Raw genomic sequence first — 6395 nt, 5'->3', positions numbered from 1 at the left:
ATCACAACTCCCACTTCGTCCATTAATGTCAAAAAAACAATAAAAAACGAAAAAAAAAAAGGCGTGATTCTTTCTCATTTATTTTATCCTTCTTTATTTGTGTATATTTATTCATACTTCATGTGTATGTATGTTCATAGCTGTCTCTTGTTTACCTTGATTATTTCTTTCGCCTCTTTCTCTTTTCTGCATTTTCTTCTTTTTTGATTTATCTCTTTTTCTACTCTCATGATTTATCTCTCCTTCTCTATTCCCTCGTTTTGTTTCTTTCTTTTCTTATCCTTTACCCATCTCTATTCCCCCTTTCTTTCCGTCGCTTGTCCTTTCTCCTTTGACCTTCTTCTCTCTCTATTTTCCCCTATTCTAACTACTTCTTTCCTTCCTTCTTCTCTGATTTCTCCCTTTCTCTCTTCTCTCCTTTTCGATTTCATCCAAAACCTCTCTTTCCGTTTCTCTTCTCCATTGGTCTCTTCCTCCTTTTAGCCTTCTCTATGTCCCTCTTATTTTATTTCTCCCTCCTTATCCCCTTTTTGCCTCACCCTTCTCTCCCCTTCTCCTTCCATCCACTCACTCTCCTCTCCTCCCTTCGACCTCTCCCCTCCTTCACTCCTACACTCTTCTCTTGTCTCGTCCTTCACCCCCTACGCCATTCTGTCCCCTCTACTCCCCTTTCCCTCCCCTCCTCCATCCCTTACGTCTATCCCATCTCCCCTACTCCCACCCCTCCCTCCCTCCTAGCCCTCCTCCCCCCCTACACCTACTCTCCCCCTCCTCCCCCCTACACCCACTCTCCCCCTCCTCTCCCCTACACCCATTCTCCCCCTCCTACCCCCCTACACCCATTTTCCCCCTCCCCCCCTCCCTTCCCCGACGTCACAGGGCATCGTGACCGCACCTGACTTCCCTTAAGCAACTTGGGCGAATAATGATGACCTTCTCCTGCGTTCAGTTACTAAGGAAGTTGACAAAGAGGAATTGAAGAAAAGGTGGAAGAATGTATAGCGAAGTGCGAGAAATGGAGGAAGGATGAAGTAAACGTTGAAGATGATGTAAGCGTCGATGGGGTTTATGGAAAAATTATAAGAGCGTCTGAAATAAGAGGATAGACGTCTTTGCATCGTGTCTATGTTCGTAAATCGGTTTACAAATCAGCTAAATCATCTATCCGTTTCTTTATGTGTCTGTCTGTCTGTCTGCCTGGCTCTCTGTCTCTGCGTCACCTTCTCCCATCCTGCTGCCTGCTGCTTGTGATCTCAAGAACTTTTATTAATATGCGGGAATTCTCATTAAACTGGGCTACTTCAAACGAAAATGGCAATGATTGAATTATGAGAAATAATGACTAAAAAATAATTATACATATTTTTAAAATCGCTATCGGATTTTAAAAAAAATGTATGTTTATTTGTTTGTTTACCTCTTTTTCTTTTAAGTTACTTTCTGTTTTCATTACCGTATATCTTATATTGTTTTTTTTCATCATTTTTACTATTATTTACTTTCATTTACATATTCGGAGAGTTAGAGAGATCAACCTTTTAAAATTCACTGAAAATTCATGAATATGTGTAGAACATTTCTTTTCTTTACACAGAAGCTGCAAATAACATAATAATTGCCAAAACACGAACTACACCATAACGACAATGATAAAACACCATTGCGTTTTATATTTACGTAAGAGATCTCCCAAACCCGCTTAGCGTTCGACATTAAGCGGGTTTGCATGTCCAAATGAGAGAACTGTTTCCATGTAGCATGAATAAGCAGGTGTTAGGCGGGTTAGTGTTCTTATTTTCTTTCTGAATGTTTTCCTTTTGATCTGGAGATCGCTCCGCCCACATGTGACGCTCCCGTAAGCCCTCGCGCCCGGCCTCGGGTCAGACACTCACCTCGAAGCAGAGAGGGTGGGGGCAGAGTGAAAGAACGTGAAAGGGAGGCGGAGAGATAAAGTGATGCTCGGCGCATTTCGCCTTTGGGAAATGCGAAGGGCTGGGAAAATGGGAAGGGGTGAGGCGGGGGAGGTATAGGGGAAGGGAATTTTGGCGCGAGATCAGGCACGATTTAGCGGATAATCGTCGCTATGCTCCCGAGGAGCACGATCTCTTTAGCGACCCTTGCTAGATGAAACACCGCTGGGAATAATGGCCTGCCATCATGACCTTTCAGTGAAGAATGAATCACACTCTTGCTCCGCCGTGGCTTGACCTCTTTCGTACGCGCTGGCAGACAGGAGCTCCTCTTTGCTTCTGTTAATCTGTATTTTGTAAGATTCAGCAAAAACTTTTGTAGTATATAAAGTGATATTCAACAATTTTAGGATTGGGACACGACATTCATTTAGCGCTGAGACCAAATTAATTCTAAAATGAACGTAATACAAGAGCATTACGTTCATTTTCCTAGCACTTCAAAACAGCATAAGAAAAAATTCAGCTCAAGCGCCTTAACTTATCATTACTCTTAGATATACAACTTTGACGTTGAAATATAAAAAAAGTTCAAATTAAAAAGGGTTTATATAATGAGAAGTTTAACTCATGATGTCTGTGACGACAAAGAGAACGAGACTCGGAGACCATGATAAAAAAGGCCATTACATAAATGGAAGAATAACAAAGAGGATTTTCTCTCTGAGAGGGAAAGACTTGGCTAAATGCTTTCTTAAACATTTTACGATCTTGAACACGAGAGAATAAACTGATAACTGAATACCTTGGCGAACAATAGGCAGAGGCAAACACTAGATAAACATGAAAAGAGTATCTGTCAGGATGGACAATACATCCAGCTATTACTGTATAGCCACTTCTTCGTCCTTACAGTTAACTACTGTATAACGTAAATGTTTAAGTAATGATGTTAAACGATTATCAAGAGAAACGTTTGCGCTCCCGTTTGTTTACGTTCGGATCAGCTGATCGGCACACACGGGGAGGTGCCCGTGGCGGCGCTGGCACTGGTCTTTGGTGAGGAAGTTTCACGAATTAAATTACTTCCATCACGTGTGTTGTTCTCCTCCTCCTCCTTCTCCTACTCCTCCTTCTCATCATCATCATCATCGACATGATAATTAGGATAATGATGGTGGTGGTGATGATTATTATTATTGTTATTATCAATATGATTTTTATTGTTATCATCATCATCATTATCTTTACTACCATCATTGTAACTATCATTATTTAGATGGTAATAATGATAAGGATTATAATGATAATAATAATATTGATAATAATAAGAATTATGATAATCATAATGGTAATGATGATAAATGATGATCATGATAATGATAATGCTAAGAATAAGAATATTAACTAACTATTATAATTATTAACATTATCATTATTATCGTTATTATTATTTTGATCATGTTAATGATAATAATAATAATTATTATTAGTAGTATGATTATTGTTAGTTATGATTATTATCCTTATCAATATTATTATCATTAGCATTATTATTATTATTATCATAATGATCATAATCGTCACTGTAACAGTGACAGTTATTATTATAATTATTATTATTATCATTATTATTACTATTATTATTATCATCCTTATCATTATCAATATCATCATCGTTATTTATTATTATTATCATTATCATTCTTCTTCTTCTTCTTCTTCTTATTATTATTATTGTTGTTGTTGTTATTATTATTACTGTCATTACTACTAATACTTTTCTTATCATTATTATTATTATTATTATTATTATTATTATTATCATTATCTTCATCCTTATAATTAGTATTAGTATTAGTATTACTATTTTACTTCTTTATTTTATAATTTTTTTGTCACTATTACCATTACTACTTTCAAAATCATAACGACTGTTTTTGTTGCTGTCGCTAACATTATTGTTATTATCGTTATTTCCCTCATTACTATTAATCATCATCATAACCACTATTACTATTCTCACCATGAATAAGAGTGATAATGATAATCTGTGACAACAACTATGACAACAACACTATAATAATGGTGTCAGAAACAACAACAATAGTAATAACGATATAACTGAATAAACAACAACAACAATAATAGACATAGCAATAATAATCGACGAAGAAGAAGGAAAAGAAGAAAAAAAAACAGGAATAACTATAAACAAGGAGGAAGGTGATAAAAAATAGGAAAAAAGTAGAAGAAAAAAAGAGAAAGACGAAGAAGGTAAATGACGAGGAGAAGAGGAGACGAAGAAGAAGAAGAAAAAAAAATAGCTGAAAAAGAGGAAGAAGAAAGAAGAAAAAGAGAAATAAGAAGACATTGAAAGATAATAATAAGAAGGAAAAGAAGAAAAAGAAAGATGAAAAAGAAGAAGAAAAAAAAAATAGACATAGTAAAAAAGAACAAAAAAAAAAAAAAAAAAAAAAAACAGAAGATGAAAAAGGAGCCATAGAATAACAACACCAAAATGGAAGACAAAGACAAAGAACAAGAAAGAAAAACAAACAAACAAACAAACACAAAACACACCACAGAAAGAGTACGAACTAGCCTTCCCAAAATTAAAGTTTCCCCCCAAAATCACACTTAACGATTTCACGTCAACGCCCGGAACTGCCTCGCCAGGAGAAGCAAGTGTGTTTAGAGAGAACTATGCGAGTTCGTTGGGAGACTTACACGTGTTAATTAAGAACGTAAGTTGATGGACACGCAAGAAGGGGGTTGGGGGGTTGGGGGAGGGATGGAGGGAGGGAGGGAAGGGGGGGAGGGAGGGAGGGAGGGAGGGAGGGAGGGAGGGAGGGAGGGAAGGGGGAGGGAGGGAGGGAGGGAGGGAGGGAGGAGGGGTGAGGTGGAGGGTTAGGGTGGAAGGAAGAAGGGGAGATAGGTACGTAGGTAGATTAATAGATGGGTAGATAGATAGGTTGGTAGGTAGGAAGGTAGGTAAGAAGGTAGGTAGGTAGGTAGGTAGATACATACATAAATACATAAATACATACATACAGAGAGAAAGAGAGAGAGAGAGAGAGAGAGAGAGAGAGAGAGAGAGAGAGAGAGAGAGAGAGAGAGAGAGAGAGAGAGAGAGAGAGAGAGAGAGAGAGAGGGGTAGGAGAGAGAAAAGGGAAGGAGCAAGACAGGACGAAAAGGTTAAGGGAAGACGGGAGAGGGGAAAAGAGAGAAAAGAGAGAAAAGGAAAATAACAGACAGACACACAGATATGAAGAAAGGGAAGGGTGCACAGAGTTTACAACAGACATACACAGACAAAAGCGCATCTGTTGCAACATTAACAACTTAGTTTTGTTAGTCCTGTGAGTCACACAATCATTTTTTGTTGACTTCCGCCTTTCATTAGCGGCGTGAGTCAGATGAGATGCCTGTAAGTCTTTGTCTGTTGCCACTTCTTCTTTATGGCCACAGAAGGACACTTAAAGGGAAATGACGAGGGAAAGTATGAGGGAGAGAGAGAGAAATCTCTCTCTACACATACACACACACACACACACACACACACAGACACACACACACACACACATATATATATATATATATATATGTACATATATATATATCTTTTTTTTTATTTATACGTATACATACAACTATATACATATGCATACATTCAGATATATACATATATATATATATATATATAGAGAAATATATATGTATGTATGTATGTATGTAAATATACACAACCATATATGGTAGAAAAACCCACAATTGAAAGTGAGACTTGAAATCTACCTGGATTCCATCCACGTATATATGTATATATGTATATGTATATGTGTATAAATATCTATATATATATTTTTTTTAACAGCCATTCATTCCACTGCAGGACATGAGCCTCTCTCAATTCACTATTGAGAGGTTATATGGCGGTGTCACCCTTGCCTGATTGGATGCCCTTCCTAATCAACCGCTAACACTTGTGCCACGGCGGTGACTTCCCCTACGACACCTGTGTTTGACTTATCAAGGCGATATGTCGTTTTCTCGGGCTCGAATCAGCAGTCAGAGCGCAGGCATTTTTACGTCCGCCGCGACGGGGAATTGAACTCGGGACCACAAGGGTCGGAGTCCTGTGCTCTAACCACTGGACCATCGCGGCAGTCCAAATATATGTATATATACGTATATATATATGCATTAATATGTGCTTTTATGTATATATACGTACACAGGTGTATATATTAGTTTATATATATATATATATATATACATATATAAGCACACACACACACACACACACACACACACACACACACACACACACACACACATACACACACACACACATATGTATATATATTTATATCTATATCTATATCAGGTAGATTTGAGTATAAAATAAATGTAAACACATGTACATACTCTCTTTCTATGTTTATTCTGGCTGTCTGCTCTCTCTCTCTCTCTCTTTTCACA

The sequence above is a fragment of the Penaeus chinensis genome, chromosome 26, assembly GCF_019202785.1.
Source record: "Penaeus chinensis breed Huanghai No. 1 chromosome 26, ASM1920278v2, whole genome shotgun sequence".
Classification (NCBI taxonomy): Eukaryota; Metazoa; Arthropoda; class Malacostraca; order Decapoda; family Penaeidae; genus Penaeus; species Penaeus chinensis.
Note: the sequence above shows the minus strand (reverse complement) of the source record.